Source organism: Mandrillus leucophaeus, unplaced genomic scaffold (assembly GCF_000951045.1).
Source record: "Mandrillus leucophaeus isolate KB7577 unplaced genomic scaffold, Mleu.le_1.0 Scaffold116, whole genome shotgun sequence".
Taxonomy (NCBI): Eukaryota; Metazoa; Chordata; class Mammalia; order Primates; family Cercopithecidae; genus Mandrillus; species Mandrillus leucophaeus.
Window position 1 is genome coordinate 5,790,689 of NW_012099876.1, and position 21,046 is coordinate 5,811,734.

The window sequence follows — 21,046 nt, forward strand, 5'->3', positions numbered from 1 at the left end:
AAACTAATAGTTGTTTTTAATTAAAGATGAACAAAATTGACAAATTCTCAGACTAAGAAAAAAAAGTAAAGATTAAATAACAAAAATCATAAATGGGAAGAGATATAACTGATGCCACAGAAATAAAAAAGATCATAAGAGATTACTATCAACAATTATATACGAATAAATTGGATGAGCTAGAAGAAATTGATACATGCATAGACACATACAACATACCAAGACTAACTCATGAAGAATAAAATATCTGAACAGACCTATAGCTTGTAAAGAAATCGAAACACTAACCAAAAACCTCCCAACAAAGAAAGGCCCAGGACCAGATATCTTCACTGGAGATTTCTACCAAATATTTAAAGAATTAATGTTAATCCTTCCCAAACTCTTCCAAAATGTCAGAGAGAAGGGAGCACTTTCAAACTCATAAGAATAGCATAACCTTGATACCAAAATGAAAAGTGCTACAAGAAAAGAAAACAACAGACCAATGTTCCTAATGAATATTGATGCAAAAATCTTCAATAAAATACTAGCAAACCAAACTTGACAACACATTAAAAGGACCACATGCCATAATCGTGTGGAATTTTTTATTCCTGGAATGCAAGGATGTTCCAACATGTAAAAATTGATCAATGTAATATACTACATTAACAGAACAAAGGTCAAAACCCACACAATTATCTCGATTGGTACAAAAAAGTATTTGACAAAATTCAATGCCCTTTCATGGAAAAGACACTCAAAAAATCAGGAGAAGAAAAAAGTTACTTCAACATAATAAAGGCCATATATGAAAATCCCACAGCTAACATTATACTCTATGGTGATACAGTAAAATGTTTCACTCCAAGATGAATAAAACAAGGTTGCCCACTCTCACAGCTTTTATTCAGCATAATACTGAAAGTTCTAGACAGAGCAAATAGGTAAGAAAAAGAAATGGAAAGCATCCCAATTGGAAAGGAAGAAGCAAATTTAGCTCTGCTCACAGATGACATGAGCTTATAGTTAGAAAACTCTAAGGATTATACACACCCACACACAATTAGAACTAATAAATGTAGCAAAATTGCAGGATACAAAGTCAATATACAAAAATCAGATGCATTTCTATATATCAACAATGAACAATCCAAAAAGGAAATTAAGGTAACAATTTCATTAACAATAACAGCAAAAGGAATAAAACATTTAGGACCAAAATTAACTGAAAAGGCTACAGACTTGTACACAGAAAACTACAAAACATTACTAAAAGAAATTAAAGATACAAATAAATGGAAACACATCCCATGTTCATGGAGTAAAAGACTTATTAGAATTAAAATATGCATACATCCCAAAGCAACTTAATATTATTAAAAGTTCATACTACCTTCAGATTCAATGCAAATCTTATCTAAATCTCCATCAAAATTCCATGATTTTTGCATAAATAGGAAAAAAAATCCATCCTGGAATATATATGGAATCTCAAAACTTGCCTTGCATAGCCAAAGCAATCTGAAAAAGAAAAATGAAGCTGGAGGCCTTATACTCTCTGACTTCAAAATGTATTACAAAGCTACAGTAATCAAAACACTATAGCACTGTTCTAAATACGTGGAGACCAACAAAACAGGATAACAAGCATAGAAATAAACTCTTATGTATATGGTCAAATGAACTTTAACAAGGGTGCTAAGACTACATAACAGGGAAATGATAGTTTCTTCCACAAATATGACCCAATTTATTTTCTTTGTGACAACTGTCACTATGTAACATTATGCTATTTATTTTCTGTTTTACTACCTGTTGACCACCTCTACGTACACAATGCAGAATATAAGCTCTGTGAGGAAAGGAAACTCATCACTCTGTAATGTTCCCTGAGGTACTCCAGCTTCTAGAACATTGATATTAATTTTTTAAATGTAGATGAAATAAATGAAAGAGCACAGCTTTCATTCTCTCATGCTCACCCTGCTTCAGACTAAAATGGCCCTTCCTATGCCTTTTATCTGGTTAGATCCTTTGGCTCTCATTGGGGCTCAAGTATTGCTTGCTCTGGGAAGCTTTCTCTACTTTTGTGAAATCTCTCTCTTGAAAACACACATCTCCTTTGTAGCACGTATCACAGTTGCTGTTTTCCTGTTTATGTGATTGCATTTGACTCATATCTGTTTCCCCAGTGACAGAGACTTTTCATTTGTGTCACATCTTCCACCATCTCAATGTGCACAATAACTGCTCCATAGAGGTTTACCGACAAATCCCTCTAGTGGCTTACTCTCGCATGCCTCTGCATCCTGGTTTTCCCAGGACAGCTCTGGTGAATGCCTCTTGCCCTGGCATCTTTGTAAATAAAAGCATCCCGGTTTGGACGATCGATTATATGGTCACTCCAGTTATGCAACATTGGAGGTATCACTGAAAATCCAGTAGGATTAAAAATCTAATTAAATCACTTAAACATGATTAGCTTTTAAGCAGTATTTAAACATAAATCAACATTTTGAAACTGCAGGTCACCACCTAATAGTGGACCATGACTACTGTTTTGTATGTGTGAATCTGGATACACTAGAATAGCATATAAATCATTCAAATTGAACAACAAGTGGACCAATAAACGTTATTTGGGAATACTTTCTTTAAAATGTAGCTCTGGATGTGTAGGTCATAATGTAAATTACTTAGCTTTAGGTTGTGGGTTGAAGTGATGCTGAGGGTCCCTCCCAGATTTCACAGACGAGGCTGGTGCAGCCATCTTCTAGTTGCTTTGGGTGTTGGCTGCTAACAGTTTGAAAATACCCTCTTCTCAGGAGAATTGTTCTCTAAAGAGCCCTGCCCCTGGAAAAACCTTGAAGTTTTCCTCTCTCCCCAGGATCCCGTGATGACCAATCACTAAAAGGATAGTAAAGACCAGGCCCTGATCTCAGGGGGATCAACTATGCAGTACACTTTAAGTTCCAGAACTTTTTAGTGGGATCAGGCTGAAACCAGATTCCGTATGAGCCTATGTCCTTTCCCGTCTTCCTCCCCTGCCCCATCCTGCTTCCTTCACTCCCACACAGGGTCCTCCTGAAAAGCCTCTCTCAGCACATCTCTACAAAAATCCACATTTTGAATTCTATGAACTTAACCTAAAACAGCTGTCATTTTAAAAATATGAAAAAAGGCTGAGCGCAGCGGCTCATGCCCTGTAATCCCAACACTCTGGGAGGCCGAGGTGGGAGGATTGCTTGAACTCGGGAGTTCGAGACTAGCCTCGGCAACATAGCAAGACCCTGTCTCTAAAAAGAAAAAAAGAAAGTATTAAAGAAAATAACACTCCATAATCTATATAATTTAATCAATCAATATGAATACATTGTTTCCAAATGATGCCACTTTACATTTACAGGAGTTTTCGTTTTCTGCATATTCTCTAGAAAACGTGTAAATTTTTACACGGAAATCTTGAACAAGCAAAATGCTGTATTGTTTTTTGAACCAAGACTCAGGTAAACAGGTGTGCCAGCCATCTGTCAGCATGTTGGGGATGCTCTTCCCCAAAATGTGTCAGTCTAGACATCAGTTCAGATAAGACTCGAAAACTACAATGCATTGAGGAACATAGGATCAAAGATGAAGCCTTGTTTTTTTCTATAAGCCAAAGCAGGTAAATGTAGGTGAATGGCAAGGCTGCTTTGGAAAATGTGACTTTGGAGTTAGCCGTGCTTTTTCACTGAAGAGTCTTCCCACTTCATCCTCAGACAGGAGATGAACAGGCAGTCAATGCAGATTCCCCACTCCCAAAGTCATCAGGGCCACCTGCCAGCCAGCCCATGCAGCCTCTACTGGGTCCCTGCTGGGTGCCTGGCTCCATCACCTCACGCTGCTCATTGTTTGACAAATGCCAAGGCTTCTGTGATGATGCATCTCTCCTGGGGTTCATGGAACAGTGTCCAGACAAGAGAAAATAAACCACAGGCTCTGAACAAGAAGAACAAATGGGAGATTTTTGTACCAGTTGAAAACAGGCTCCGGAAAACATACACAAGGGGAACAAGCACACCTTAGCCACACTGTCATGATATTTCATTTGGAAACTTATTTATTTATGGAGAACTCACCTTTGAAAGGCATTCAAACTGTGTTTTTAGTTTTTGGGATGTGTGTGTGTGTGTGTGTGTGTGTGTGTGTGTGTGTGTTTACCAATATCACTAGGCAGGAATCACCTGGGTTTGCTGAAGGTTTTGAGAGAAAAGGGAGTAGAAAGAGCAAGGGAAAAGGAAGAGGCTACTGTTGAATCAAAATTAGGATTCTTAGAAACTCACAAAATAGCCACTAAGTAACCAGAGTTAATTAGCCCAATATTCTGCACAGAACAAGAGCTCCTCATTCTCTCTCAGTATCCCTTCCTAATTAGAAGCCAATTATCAAGATTTGCTAAATAAATTCTCATTCCTCCGAACAATGAAACATGATATCAAAAAAGAGACAGATCTTTATGGTTTGATATGAAATATGCTCCAAGATACAATGTTTAATGAAAAAATAAAATTAAAAAAAGCAATGTGCAAAACACTTGTGGCATAGCAACCAAGAATCACTTTAAATATGTGCATATATAAAATATCTGTACGTATAAATGTGTGTCATATATGTATAATATAATATTCTATATGTATAAAGACACACACACACACACGTGTATTTTGAGAAATTAGGAAGCAGATGTGGGAGGGAGATCCTTTTCACTGTTTGCTGTTTTCCTGGAATTTGTATTTTCCTGTATACTTCTATTACCTATTCATAAGCATTAAAAAGACTGCAGCCACAAATCAAAACCACCAATAACATGCTAAACAATATGATTTTGGCTGTGAAAAATGGGTGATTAAATACTGCTGATCATATTTGCAAAGCCAAATTCTTACTCTATGTATGTTATTTATTGGAATTCCTATAGGTGCTTTGAAAATATTTTGATGATTTTCCCTTCCCAGGATACCATAATGGGTTCTTAAACTAGAACTGATATGTTTTAGTACAGTGCTCTTAACGAGACATCTGTATTTCCTGATTCAAAATTGAACCCTTAGACAAAATGTGTGCAGAGGGAGAGCCCAAATTTTCCCACCCCCAAAATAATTCCAAGGCTGCCTTGGAGAGAGATTGTCTTGAACCATGGATCAAAGTCACACTTGATCCTTATGAGGAAAAGACTAAGTAACTTTGAATAAATAAGGTATTTATCTCTTTGTAAGAAAGAGGCATTCTGAGATAGATGAAGACTTTGAAGTTCAGATTGATTCTTGATTAATACTGAATTGTATTAAGGAGTGGCATTCTTAATCTTTTCAAAAATATTAGGAATAAAAACTGGAAACTCTAAAATGTTTACTTGAGCACAAAGTGTAGCACAGGCCTAGAAATTCTCAAGAATGTAGCTGCTAAGAGCTAAAAATATCTTCCAGGGGAGGCTGTGCAGAGAGAGAGTAGGGGGAGGAGGTGGAGAACCCGGAAGAGCAGCCATCTGAGCAGATTTCACACGATTAATAGGGGGTTTGTTGGCTGGTGGACTTTAAAAATAGAACCTCATTTCTGAGGGGTGGGTGCCCTGCTCCAGAGCCCTAAAAGGAGCCTGCTGAGAGGGATGATTAAAATGAAAGATTGTGCAGCTTTAAGGAAATGTTGGCCTAAAGAAATGGCACCGATTACTGATGCTCCAGCCACCTTCTAAAAGGTTTCTGCAAATTGCTTTCCTTGGATGAAATACCAAATATCTGTTCCCAAATGTTATGAAGCAAAATAAATCACATTCCATTGACACATCCAATATGTCGTATCAGAGACCCCGAATCCAAACAAAGCCAAGCTGCTGCTACCTCCGAGCTATTACATTTCTTTCTCTTGCTTTTGTATTAAGGCTGCAAGATGAAAACTTGTTCCTTGCAAACAAACAACAATTATCTCTGCCTCCTCCCTGCACTGGAGGAGAAATCGAATCAGTACCTAACAAGATTTCAGAATTCAAAAGTAACTCAAAGAATTTACTCCAACCCCCAACTCTTGTAAATAAAGATGGTGAATCCCAGAAAGCATAAACCACTTACCCAAAGCCACTTTGCTAAAGAGCAACACAAGCAGAACTAGAATCCAGATCACTCAACTCTCAGCTTATCAATAAATACCCCTTTTGTTAAATAGGCATACACTGAAGCATTCAAGGTAGTATTCCTTTCCAAGACTTCGCATAAAACAAGTTTCAAGAAAATGGTGATTTTCAAGCAGTAGCAAGTGCATGAAAGTGGCATTTTTCTGACATATGCAGTGACACGATCTCGGCTCACTGCAACCTCCACCTCCCTGGTTCAAGTGACCCTTGTGCCTCAGCCTCCTGAGTAGCTGAGATTACAGGCGCCTGCTACCATGCCTGGCTAATTTTTGTATTTTTAGTAGAGACCGGGTTTCACTATGTTAGTCAGGCTGGTCTCAAACTCCTGATCTCAGGTGATCCACCTGTCTCGGCCTCCCAAAGTTCTGGGATTACAGGCATGAGCCACTGCACCCAGCCTTTTGTTGCATTTTATAGATGAAAATACTGAGGAGCAGTGCGAGTGACAGTATTTATTCAGGTATAGAAGTTGCTGTTGGATCACATTCACCAGCAGGTATGCCATCTCTCAACTACTGCAAGTATTGGCTGCTAAGAACTAATGGCTGCCTCCTTCTCCAGCAAATACGCCTGTTCTGGAAATGCCTGAGAGAGTGCCAATGAATAATTGATACGGGCTACAAAAGGCCAGCCATCTTGCTTCAACTGTGTGGTTTCAGTCACACTCCAGAGCTCCCCTTGTGATCAGACTGAGGCTAGACTCCAGCTGGGACCACTTCCTTATTCAACTCATTCCTCTGCCCTTCTCTGCCCCTGCAGGTTTGTCCTGAGACTCTCCCTTCGATAAATCAAGTGCTTCTAGGAAAGCTGACCAGAAACCTTAAGTGAGTGTGTAGGAGAGACAGCAAATGCCAGATAGCAAGTTGTGATAGTCTACATCTTTTCCATCTCATTTTCACTTTGGTCTCCATGCAAACGTGTAAAGAGACTGGGAGTTCTGCATATTTCTGCTGTGAGCAGATGCTTGTGATCTTGTTTGGTAATGTAGAATATTTTCCAGCTTTTCTGCTTAGTCACATGCATTCTGAGTTGTCTATTTAATTTTGCCGCACCCTTTCAGTCATCTTTAAATTTTTCCTAAAAACAAATCAGCAAAAAGAAGATTTCTTTCTTCTTCTTTTTTTTTTTTTTTTGGTATGGTAATGAATAAACAAGCAAAGAAACAGACATGCAGGCACAATGAGAATTCTCAGTCACTGACATGTAATGGAGCTTGGGGTGGCTCCCTTGCCCTCTGACTCGAGTTTTCCTATGTGTGGTAAGGAGTTTGATACCGAGGGCTGAGACTGTGATTGATCCAGCAGATCAAGAGCCCTCAACAGATATTTAGAGTGACAAAAAGCTCAGCAGTTTGCTCAGTTGAGATTCATTGGCTGTAAGAAACAAAAGACGACTCTTCCCAGCTGATCCCATTGTGACAGTTAATTTTAGATGTCAGCTTGACTGGATTAAGGAATACCTAGAAACCTGGTAAAGAATCATCTGGAGGTGTTTCTGTGAGGGTGTTTCCAGGAGAGATTGGCACATTTATCTGAGTGGAGTAGGTACAGAAGATCCACCCTCAATGTGGGCAGGTACCCTCCAATCTGATGGAGGCCCTAAGAGAATGAAAACAGAGAAAAGACAAATGTGTCCATCTATCTGCTGGAGCTAGATTGCCCTCTTCCTCTCCTGTCCTTACACAATTCCAGGCTGCCTAGCCTTTGGACTCCAAGATTTACATCAGTCCCCCAGCAGGTTATCAGGCCTTTGGCCTCAGACTGAGTTATACCATCAGCTTTCTTGGTTCTGAGGTCTTTGGACTTGGACTGAGCCATGCCACTGGCATCCCAGGGTCTCCAACTTGCTGGCCTGTTGTGGGACTTCTCAGCCACCCTAATGCCGTGAGCCAGTTCCCTAATAAATTCTCTCTCATACGTATATTTCTATGTCTGCATCAGTATATTCTCTTGGTTCTGTCTGGAGAATCTAGATTAATATACCCAGCAAAAATGGTATTTATTGATAAGGTATGGGGAAGCTCAAAGGATTGGAACAACAGATACGGAGAGAGTATGGAGCAGACAATGCTGTGCAGCCTTGTTTGAGGGCTGCTACAGAATGTTCTTCCATTTGCTCTTTGGATTCAAAGTTCAGGTAGAGAGTCCAGCTAGCCAAGTTGAGGTCACAGCCTCACTGCTTGACTGTATTGGATCAATGAGAGTAGAGATCTAGGGAATTGGCTGTCTAACTGTGGCTGCACATTAAAATCACTTGTTAGGGGCTCTAAAAAAAACCTGATACTTGGGCCACACCACAGGTTAATTAAATCAGACTATCTGGAGGTAGAACCAAAGCGTTAGGTATTTTTAAAACTCCCAAAGTGGTTTAATCATTAGCCAAATTTGTAAAATACTGATATAGAGAAAAAGCCTTCAGAGAGTACTTGAAGTCTTTTGTAGGAGGACAGGACACAATGCTTAACATCATGGCGTGACTATAACAAACTGGACAAAAAGATAATTTTCCAAAAGAAAATTGCGTTACATTTAAGAAGCAGGAGGATGAATACTAAATCACAAATCAATGAGTCAGTTAAAAACAGACAAAGATCCATTGCACAGGCAATCTAGTTGAACGTTGTTCTAACACTTAGAGTAAGGTCTAGCACATAAGAGATGCTCAATAAATATTTACTGAATAAATAAGTAAATGAATAACGAGAGAGTCTTGAAATGTCATGTATCATGTAACTCCACCAAGAGAATTACCTGTTTTTCTTGTTTAATCCAAGAAACCCTCTATAACAGATTAAAAGGAGCAAACTTTGTTCAAAAAGAGGATAAAACAAAGAGATTGGGGAAATAAGCAATGCATTTATGAAAAATTATTATAAAATTTCTGGAGGCTTATTAAGTTTTGCACTGCTCTACTAGACCCTAACGTTTTGCCTAACATTACTGTTGATAATCACATTCTGCTGATCTCAATTTGCTATACTATACTCTTTTTTGTTTACATTTCTAATACTATCATCTGCTTTGACTAGTCAAATATAGGCCATCTGGTTCATCTTTCTAACACCTTGCTACTGAAAGTGTAATTGGTGGGCGCATAGTGCCTTCCTGAAAGTGCTAGAAATGGAGAATTTAAGGCCCTATCTTAGACCTACTGAAGGAGCATTTGTATTTTAATAAGATCCACAAGGGAACCATATGCACATTGAAATTTGAAAAGAACTGGCTAGCACAAATGGCTCATATGCCTAAAATGGCTGATTGTACCTGTCATTCAAACCCACTGGGAAGAAGTATGGGAACATGGTATTCTGAGCATGGTGCCCTTGATTGCTGCTACCAACTCTAATCAATCTGCCTCTCCTAAGACAAATAGCAAATGAATGCAGTGAGGCTCTGGCTTCTGCTGGGGTCCTGGGCATAGAGAATTGTGTGGATCTTTTGACCTCATAATATGAACAAGTAAAATGATAAACAGCATCATAGCCTAGTTAAGAACCTAAAAACAGAAAATTCTGGGGAAAGACTGAGCATACAAAGATCTGGGGTCCCTTAAGGGAGTACTGATGTAAATTCAGTATGAACGTGCCAAATTCCCAAAATGCCAAGTGGGAGATGAACAAGGAAGCTGAGTATTTCCTTCCTTAGGGGAGAGAGACTACGGGGAGATAAGAGAGGCAGCAGGTGCCAGCCTGCCTGATTCTACACTGCAGCTCAGGGGGATAGAGGCGCATGTGCTTTCCATGACTGTAGGATCCCTGCTAGGATACTCTAGCCACCACGCTAGAATTCCAAGGAGCCATCAAAGGAAAATAACAAGCAAACTATGGGAACCCATTAGCCAGAGAGAAGATCAAGTGGAACTCTCAGGACTTACACTCAGCAAAATGGAATTATTAGAGCAGAAAAAAAAAAAAAAACCAACCCTGAATTAGAAAATAAATTAAAGGTATTTTAAAGGAGATTTGTGTATATCTTACGCAGTAGATTCATTCAAAGAGAAAATGGAGCTGCTGAGATTCACATCAGCAGACTTGGAAGGTCAATCTGAGAACTTCTCAAGCAGACAGCATCTACCAGGAGACAGATGTCATGAGAGATCCACAGAATGGAATCAGTGGCCTAAAATGTGAGTAATAGTAGTTGCAGAAGAACAAAAAGGAATGCATAGAGAAAAACCAACAATAAATACTAGAAGAATAATTTCCAGAGATAATGAAAACCTGAAGTAGCACATTTTAAATGTTCACTAAGATTCAAGCTGGATTTTAAAAAAAGACACATCCATATGTACATCATGAATAAATTCCTGATTTCTAAAGAAAAAGAACATCGAAAGTCAGAAAAAAGGAATTCACTGTAAAATAATACCACCAACAGTGGAAGGAAATGGACAATGGAACAGCATCAACTTATATCCAGCCAACATATTATTTATCTGTCAGGGTAAACAAAAGCTACTTGAGGAGAGAAAATAATTTGGAAAGAATAAAACTGAAATACGCCAACTGAGAAAAGTGCTAAAAAGACTCTATCCCAAAGACAAGTGAAAAAATTCAGAAACCCGAAAAGATGAGTGAGCAATGATTATGTATACACAAGCTGCACGTACATATGTGTGTATATATTTGTATGAAATATTTATACAAGCTCATATATATTCAGCTATATAGGTAAACATGAACAATGTTCATAACTGAATAAGAATAGGTTATATTGCAATGTGTACTATCAGAAATTAATGACAATAATTAAGAAAATAAAGAAATAAAATTAAGAAGACATTAATTTTTTAGAAAATTAATAAATACTAGATCTCATCTGTCAAGCCTAGGAGAAATGGTTACCAGGGAAATAGCAAAAACATTTCAGCATCTCTTTAGAGGAATTACAAAAGGAAGGAAGAAGAGTGGAAGTATCTTTTTAAAATTTCATTTTATTGGAATGAAGCAAAGTAGAAAGAAAACTGCCGATTTTTTTTTCTAAGGAGGAGGAAGAAATCTCCTTTTTAAAGGATAGTAGGTACTGGTATCTGATCATTTAGATCAAGAAAATAAAAATTAACCATCAATAACAAGGGAGAAAAAATTAGGCTTTCCCAAGCTGGCAAAGAGAGAAAAAACTGCTCAAGTAAAACACAGAAAAAGAAGAAACAGCTATATGTCCAAAGGTAAATCTAAAATAAGATAAAAGTCATATAGCAAGTATATCAGTCACCATATAAAAGGTAAAAGAACAAGATTTCATCATTAAAAGGCAAAGGCAACCCATTTCTTTGTAAAACAAAACACAGTTGGATGTTATATATAATAAATACTTAAATTAAATTTAAAATAACATAAATATAAATGGAGTGAGCAAAAAGATACCCAGAAAAATGGTCACAAAAGGGCAACAAAAGTGACAATATCAACAAAGTAGAATTTAAGCGTAGTAGAACCAGACAGGCACCAAAGGGACATGATACAGTGAAAAACAGCACAATTGGAGATGATACAGCCGTCATAACTGATGTGAGGCAATCACCATAGCAGCTCAAAGCTTAAAGCAATTTTATTTGGAATGCAAGGAGAACTTGCTAAAAATATAATTATGATGAAAACATCAATATCCTTCTCTCAAAACTGAAAGATCTAGTGAAAAAATAGAAAACAAAAAAAATACAATTAATAAACAACTTGATATGAATTACATCTTATCCTTTGAAAGTACTTTTAAAAATACTCCTAGAATAATTTTAAAAGTTGATCATATATGTGGTCACTGGGGAAAAAGAAAAACAGAAAAGTGTGTAAGTGAACAGCTTTTATAAACTACGTTTTCTCATAATAAGCTAATAAAACTAGAGATAAATGATTGATGACAAAAAATCTTAATGACGTGACAACAATGAAGGAGCATGCTTCTAAATATTCTTTGATCAAAAAGGAAATTAAAAGGGAAATTAAAACCTGTACAGAGGTCAATGAAAAGGAATACGTCATCCATAATAAAACCTGCAGAACAAATCAAAAGCTATCTTTAGAGGAAAATTTATAGCCTTAATTGTCTTCATTATTGAAAGAGATAACTGGTTTAAAAAGTAATTTTTCATCTCAAAACTGAAAGATGAACAGCAAAATTAAACAACAGTTAAGGAAATTTTGAAATATTTTAAAATGGGGGAAAAGAAGAGACAAATGATTTCAAAAGCTTGTCCTTTGAAACATTAATAAAATAGATGAAATATCTCATGATTCTGACAAAGAAAATTTCGAACAAAAGCAAAAGCAGATGGAACAAGGAATAAGAAAGACACAGCCACAAACACAAGAGATTACAATTGTGGTGAGAAAATACTATATCTTATTCTATGGCAACAGATAAAAATGAAGCTTTTTTTTAGCAAAATATCTTTCACTCACTGACTTTCACAATTTTTACCCTTATTTTACTATTTTACTCTCCTTTTTATATATCTCGTTTTAACCAAGCACCTTCTCTTCTATGCCCAGCTCCCCTACCTTTAATTGGTACATTTTTCTTAAGTCGAGAGCCATTTAATTTGACTGGCCTACTGTGTGTCTGAGAGGAGAGCTCAGTATACGCTGGTTCTCTGCTCTTGTTTTCATACTTTTCTTCCAAGTTCCTGGAGCATCTCTTGCATGCACCCCATTGAGGCCATGCGTGGCAGCTCTCGCCTCCTTAAATATTTCAGAGCACTTTCACATTCATTGTAGTATAATCTCACAGGGTTCTTTTTTCTATTTTTTAAGTAGCAATTTTTAAGATTTTAGACTGAAAAGTAAATGTTATACTCCAGGTGATAGTTTTATATGAAAAGTAAAATGAATTATTTTGACAAGCTAAGTGAGAGGAAGTTTTTCACTAGTTTTTAATTATCAAAGACATTTACACACACACACACACACAGAGAGAGAGAGAGAGAGAGAGAGAGAGAGAGAGAGAGAGACATTCAGGATACAGCTAATTATATTATCTCACCAGGAAGATAGGTCAGCCGTGATTTTCAGCCTCAAGAGACTTAGGATCTAGTAAAAGTGCTTAGAACTTAGTGAGATTTTAGAAGTTGCATAACAGTTTATATAACTGGTAGGGACCTAACTGATAGGAGGAGGAATGTACCTCTGAGATTCCTGTTTTCCTCAAACTTAGACATTCTCTTATGTGGATCACATACTTTTCAGGTCACTAAAAATAGTCTCAACTTCCAGAGAGAAAAAATATGTAATATAATCGATATCAAATGTTCACTCTCTGTTTAGTAAGTGTTTGCTGTGTAACAAACCACTCTCAAATTAATAGTTTAAAATAATGACAAATTATTCAGCTCACAATCTGTGGATCAGCAATTTAGGCTGGGTTTGGCTGGGTTGGGAGTTCTATGGTTCTCACTGAGCATTTGCAGGTCAGTTCTTGCTTGTACAGGAGTTTGACTGAGGCAACTGGGTTTATCAAGATAATAAAAATTAACCATCAATGACAAGGGAGAATGAAGTAGGCTTTTCCAAGCTAGCAAAGAGAGAAAAAGAATTAACAGCAAAAGTAAAACAAAGAAAAAGAAGAAACAACTATATGTCCAACAGTAAATCTGGTTTATGTGATCTCAAATCATGCAGCAGGGTAGCTCATTCTTTTTAATGTGGTAATGGGCAGGGTTTGTGAAAGAATCAAAGTGTGTGAAGCATCTTAAGGCACAGACTTGAAACTGGTGCAGCGCCATCGCTACTAAATTCTATTGGCTAAAGGAAGTCTCAAGGCCTTTCCAGATGCAAGGGGTGAGGAAAGAGACTCTCTCTTAACAGGAGAAGCTGCAGAGAGACATTGCAAGGGTATAGATACACAGCAGAGAAGGATTATGACCTTTTTGCAACTCCAGTAACCTATATCTCATTTCCGTCCTGTGGATGCATGCCTGGCCCACAGGAAACGTTCTCTGTGACTATTGTCAGTTCCATTCAATCGCACACTCTCTTGCTTCTCCAAGTAGGAGTCAGGCATCAGTCCCTGTGCCTCCCACCTTTAAATTCCATAGGCATATGTCAGGTTTTCCCAGTGGAGCTCCATAACCAACCCTTCTCCTTTACTTCCCCACTACCTTTCTTCTGTGGTGGGGGAAATTCATGCTTTCCAACAATTCTCTCCACTATCAGCCCTCCTCAGCCTCTCTTGATCACCTTGTCTCCATTTACAGATGATGTGCTAAGGGCTGAAAAACTAGTTTCATGGGCTTCTTAGTTTGGGTTCCCATTGAAGCAACAAGGGATGTGAATGGAAGATTAGTTAATGAGATAATCTCAAGAAACACAGATTGGAGAGAGGGAAAGAGAGACAGGGAAAAGAAGAAAGCCAGTGCAAGGTGTATTTTTCAATACGGTTATCACTGTGGCCAAAAACTCTGGAAGTCAGTGTACAGTACAGATTTTAAAGTTGTCCCACCAGGGATTGAGAGGGCTGGAGCACTTATACACCCATCTATGTATAAACACACCATTTTCTACAATCTATCCAGCATAAATCGAGCGCTGCTCTGGGTGAGGGGTGGTTAATTCCCTGGAGCTTCCAGCCTGCTATGAAGATGTGTAGGCAGAGCAGGCACCAACAGCCAGAAAAAAAAAAAAAAAATCCAGCAAGAAAGAGAGGTTCTGGCAGTTGGGAAGTCAGGCCCATTTACACTGAAGTGATAAGAGTGAGACGTGGTGATAGCTCCCTGGCTGTCATCCTTGTCCTCTGTCAATGTGTAGCAACACCGTCTAACTCCAAGGCAACAGGAAACATGGAAGTTAGTATTCTAACATAAATGCAATACTCTCAAAATGTCGTTCTCTTAGTCTCATCCTCTCCCAAAAGCCTCTTGTATCCTTCTAGCTGATCCCTAATTTTACCAGTTATCCATATTTGCATTCCTGTTGGTTCAGATAGCCTTCAATCCTGGTACTGAGATTCATTGCTCTCACTTTTTCTTTACCTGTATTCTCTATTACCATAGATTATCCTTGGAAACATCTTCTCTGATATATATCTTTGCATCTACTACATGGTCTGGCCCACAGTAGAGGCTCAACAAGTATTTCTGGAATAAATGAATTAATAAGCGAGATTCATTATTCTTTGCAATTGGGCATCTGGGGTATTTTCCATGACAATACCAAACACAAAATATGGCTGTGTATTATCTCTTCTAGGTTGCCTTGAGAGGTGCAGGTTCTCATTACCTGAAAGTGTGGATTAGTTTGAACCAGCGGTTTATCATGGAAGAAATTCAACCTGACAACTCCCATTTGTCATAGTCATTGTATTTCCTGCAACTTTTAAAACTTTACTGAAGGTCTACGCCTATCACTTTCTATTTGGTAATCATAGATTTCCATGAGTTTTATGCATTATCTAAGATTAAGAAACTGCATTTCTGTCTCCCGTCACCATGCCCCCCTCTTTCTCTCTGCCTCTCTCCCTTCTGTCTCTCAGCACACATACAAACATAACCATTGAATTATGCTTTTTCATGTTGTTCTCTCTGCCAAGAATTTTATTTTACTCTCATCATTGTCTATACACCTCAATTGTTTTTAGTAAACTTTCTATTGAGGTAAAACACACAAATAGAAAAGTACACAAATCATGAAAACACAACTCGGCGAATTTTCACAAGTGAACACACGTGCTCAATCAGTGCTCCTTCCCCAGTCTTGGGAAATCCAGCAGTGCACTCCAGGGCTCTTTCTGTTGAGGGCCCCTCACTCTTCTGGGAAGACCTGTGACAACCCCACTAAGGCTCTCTCTCCCATATAGTTTATGGCCAGGGTATGGAAATCCCCAGGGGACCCCCTTCCCTGGGGAAGGCCGATCTCTGGCCTCTGCTCTGCTCCGTCTTCCTATCATGGCATTCGTTTTGTTTTCCCATTGTGAGTGCTATTAGCTGACCTTCTTGCTATCAACTATTGTTAGATCTCTGTCTATAAATGTATGTTACTTCCCTCGCTCTTTGCAAGTTCTTTAAGTTTGTAGACTGGAATTTGTTTGAAGGGATTCTGTTACACAAAGTAACTTCCCCATGAGCAGCCTTCACCTGTTCTTTGCATAGGACACTCTTATCTTTTTGGAAGGAAGTGCCACAATGCTTCAGTCTAATTCACACTGTATTCCCTGTGCCTCAGACAGTGCTTGGTTCAGTGTCTATGTGCAAATAGTTGCTCAATTAACGTGGGATAAATATTTGCCTGGTTTGAATGTTAGAGATTTTTGGTTTCTTCCTAATCTTTGAATGAGGGCAACTCTCTTAGCCAGACAGGTTTATGAAGTGGAGGGTGTGCAGTGGCTTATTAGGTGAATACATAGCAAATTGGGCCAGCCGGTTGTATGAAAATGATGGTGTTGTTTTGTAAGAGTTTTCTGCTAATTTCCTACAGTCCAGCCCAAAGAATCACCTATCAGCTTTCAATGTCTCCCCACAATGCATACATGCATAGCTCCCCACAAACATCCAGTGAGTATCATTCTGTACAATGGACCCTGATGAACAGCTGCCAAGCTGGAGGCCACTTCCTCTTGTGAATCCCTACTGCCTGGGCTCCAAGCCAGTTCTCTAGAGCAGGGATGCAGGCCATGAAAAGGAACAACCGTAAAGATCAAGTCTTCAAGCTATCTTTACTTTAGCCCTCTACCCCATGGGGACAGATGGGCCAAGTAGCCTATTTCAGGGATTTGTTCTCCTTTTCTGACTACCACCACATTCCATTTCTCTATTATTTCAATAGGATCCTCTACTATGTTTTCAGAGAACACCATATCCTGCTGAAAATTTAAATGTTTCTGTAATTATTTTTGGCATCTTCCTCTGAATTAGTCTAAATTTATTTATCTTGAGCTAATATTCTCTATTGTCTTTAGTCACAGGCTTCAGCAATCACCAGTGTATCTAGTTGCAGGTCTCTTAATTTATACTATATTCTCCCATCCTCAGCAGACATCAGAGAGAAATGTCAGTGGATTTCAGGAGACAAAATGGAAAGAAGTCATTGCTCTACCACCTTTTCCTGGAAATCTTATTCTGTATTTTAAAACACCTTTTAAAATTACTAAGATGCTCTGACGCAAATATTCACACATTACAACTAAATGCTACTTCCTTTGAAGCAGAAAGAAATAAAATAGGAAGAATAAACCACTAAATAAATAAATTTCATAAGCTGACCATTCTCAAAGGAGACTTTGGGGGGTGACGTTCTGTTATCCTCAGGCAAGCCAGTGGGACAGTACCTAAACGAGTGCCTCAGAAGTGGTTGAGCAGTGAGCTTGTGAGCTTTGAAACTCTTTTAGGTAACGTCTTAGCTTTGATTGCTACTCTGTCCATATTTATATCTTCTTGGGTTATGATTCTTTGTTCACTAACAGCAAATCAGAGATTGGAGAAAGAAGAAACTCAGTCAGCAACTAATCACACATTCCTTCTAAAGTCTAGAAAAGCTGCCAGAAAACCATTCTGGTGGATTTTGGAAGTGCTACTTCTCATGTCCCTTCCCGAGCCAACTTGTCGTAGATGTTTCTGTGTCTTATGAAAAATTACTTGTCTGATGAGGGCAGAATGTATAAACAGGCCCAATATGGCATGCACGTATACCAACCCCCAACCATAGGATTGGTGAGTGGCCATGGCACCATGTGGGCACATTCCCCCTGTTTTCCCTCTGCCTCCACTCCCACATTATAGCCAGATGCTCACTACTGCCCCCTGTGCACTAGGATCTTTTTAACCAAACATTTCAAGTATATGGGCTATTTCTCAAACTGGGTTCCACAGGGTTCTGAGGTCCCATGGAGGTGTCTCATGGGAAGTGAGGGTCGTTCAAGGGGAACTCTGAGCATGTGAGTCTCCAGGTGCTTCATCATCAGTTCAGATAGAACTCTGTTTACCTGTCTTACTCATGGGATTCCTCACAAAATTCTGATGCAAAAAAAGTTCTCCTGATAAGTCAAAAAACTCCTGCTACCCATAGGATACTGACCCATCAGTCTTCTACACTCCAAAACTCTCTATATTTTTATCAAGTACTCTGTAAATAATACTGCATCAGATATTTAAATTGTGTAATTTCACTTCATTTTCCTTCTGTCTCTTCTGTCAGTGTCCTAGTAAAATCAATGGTCTCTCCTCCTCCTTTGGGTGGCACCCTGGCAGGTCCTAAGCCTTTTCTTTCAGGCATATAATTGGATGAATGGGGACTGGAAATTGGCGGGTATGTTGGCCAGCCATAGTCATGAGGGCTGGGTGGGACTCCCACTCACTGAGCACATTGGCAGCAGCTGGCCAGAGTCATAATTAAAACCAGCTTTGCTCCAGCTTTAGCATAAGGCTCAAAAGTGACAGTCAATAGTCCATGGGTCTGAAATATTCAGGCTAATGGGAAAGATATCTTAGACCCGAGTCTCTCAAAACCCATCACCGAGACAACAATCTAAACATCTAAATGTCCAACTGCCTATTCTCCTGCTTTAATTTACTCTGCAGAATATGTGGCACGCAAGCAGTGTTGCTCAGTTGGCCCCACTCCCACCAGGTAAGACCCACTGGCTTGGAATCCCCACCAGTCAGTGTCAGCAGGCTGGATACTGCCTAAGATGACTGAGTTCCCTGGGGGAGGGGCAGCCACCATCACTGCAGCCCCAGTCAATCATTTTCTCCTGCCGGTGCCAGGGAACTGGGTGGTTTGGATCAGAAGGAATTCCCCACAGTGCAGCGCAGTGGCTGTGGCAGGTCATGGCCAGACAGCTTCTTTAAGTGGCACCCAAATCCACCCCTCATCATTGGGTGAGCCCACCCTGCAGGAATTCCAGCAACTCCAGCCAGGGGTATACAGACAGAACTCTTTATCTCCCTGGGATGGAGCCCCTGTGGGGAGAGGCAGCTGAGGTCTCCACGGTTCAGCCAACTTAGTCTCTCCTGTCTGCTGGCTCTGGAGAGTTCGAACAGCCTGGATAAGGGAGGCTCCCCCCAATGCAGTGCCCCCACTCTGCTAAGGGGCAGCCCAGACTGCTTCTTTAAGTGGGTCCTTGATCCTGTTCCTCCTGACTGGGTGAGACCTTCCAACAGGGGTTCCCACTTACCTCATACAGGGGTGTTCTGGCAGGTATTAGGTCAGTGTGCCTCTGGGACAGAGCTCCCAGAGGAAGAAGCAGGCTGCCATCTTTGCTGTTCTGTAGCCTCCACTGGTGATACCTCCATGTTAAGAAGGGACTCAGGCAAATAGGGTCTGGAGTTGACTCCCAGCAAACTTCAGCGGTGCTACAGAAGAGAGGCCTGACTGCTAAAAGAAAAACAAGGAAATAGAAAACAACAACACCAACATCAACAAAATGACCCACAAAAATATCCCGTCCAAAGGTAAGCAGCCTCAAAGTTTGAAGGTATATAAACCCACAAAGATAAGAAAGAATCAATGCAAAAATGCTGAGAACTCAAAAAGCCATAGTTCCTCTTCTCCTCCAAAGGATTGAAACATCTCTTCAGCACGGGAACAGAACTGGGCTGAGGCTGAGGTGGATGATTTGACACAAGAATGCTTCAGAAGGTGGGTAATAATGAATTTCGCTGAACTAAAGAAACATGCCTTAACCCAGTGTAAAGAAGCTAAGAACCATGATAAGACATTACAGATACTAATAACAAGAATAACCGTTTAGAGAGGAACATAAATTACCTGATGGAGCTGAAAAACACAACTTGAGAACTTCACAATGCAATCACAAGTGTCAATAGCTGAATAGACCAAGTGGAGAAAAGAATCTAAGAGCTGAAAGACTATCTTGCTGAAATAAGACAGGCAGACAAGGCTAGAGAAAAAAGAATGAAAAGGATCAAACAAAACCTTCGAGAAATGTGGGATTACGTAAAAGACTGAATCTATGACTGACTGCGGTACTTGAAAGAGATGGGTAGAATGGGACCAAGTTGGAAAACATACTACAGGATATCATGCGGGATAATTTCCCCAACATAGCAAGACAGGCCAACATTCAAATTCAGGAAATCCAGAGAACCCCAGTAAGATACTCCATGAGAAGATCAACCTCAAAACACATAATCATCAGATTCTCCAAAGTCAAAATGAAAGAAAAAAAAAATAAGGGCAGCTAGAGAGAAAGACCAGGTCACCTACAAAGGGAAGCCCATCAGACTAACAGTGAACCTCTCAGCAGAAACCTTACAAGCCATAAAATATTGGGTGCCAATACTCAACATTCTTACAGAAAAGAATTTCCAACCCAGAATTTCACTTCTGGACAAATTAAGCTTCATATGTGAAAGAGAAATAGAATTCTTTTCAGACAAGCAAATGCTGAGGGAATTTGTCACTTCCAGGCCTGCCTTGCAAGAGCTCCTGAAGGAAGCATTAAATATGCAAAAGGAAAACTATTACCAGCCATTGCAAATGCACACTGACGTTCACAGACTGATGACACTATGAAGCAACTACATAAACAAGTCTGCAAAATAACCGGCTAGAATCATGATGACAGGATCAAATTCACACATAACAATATTAACCTTAAATGTATATGGGCTAAATGCCCCAATTAAAAGACACAGAATGGCAGTCTGGATAGATTCAAGCCTCTTTTGGTGTGCTTTATTCAAGAGACCCATCTCACATGCAAAGACACACATAGGCTCAAAATAAAGAGATGGAGGAAACCTTACCAAACAAATGGAAAACAGAAAAAAGCAGTGGTTGCAATCCTAGTTTATGACAAAACAGACTTTAAATCAACAAAGATCACAAAAGACAAAGAAGAGCATTACATCACAGTACAGGGTTCAATTCAACAAGATGAGCTAACTATCCTAAATATATATGCACCCAACATAGGAGCACCCAGACTTATAAAACAAATTCTTAGA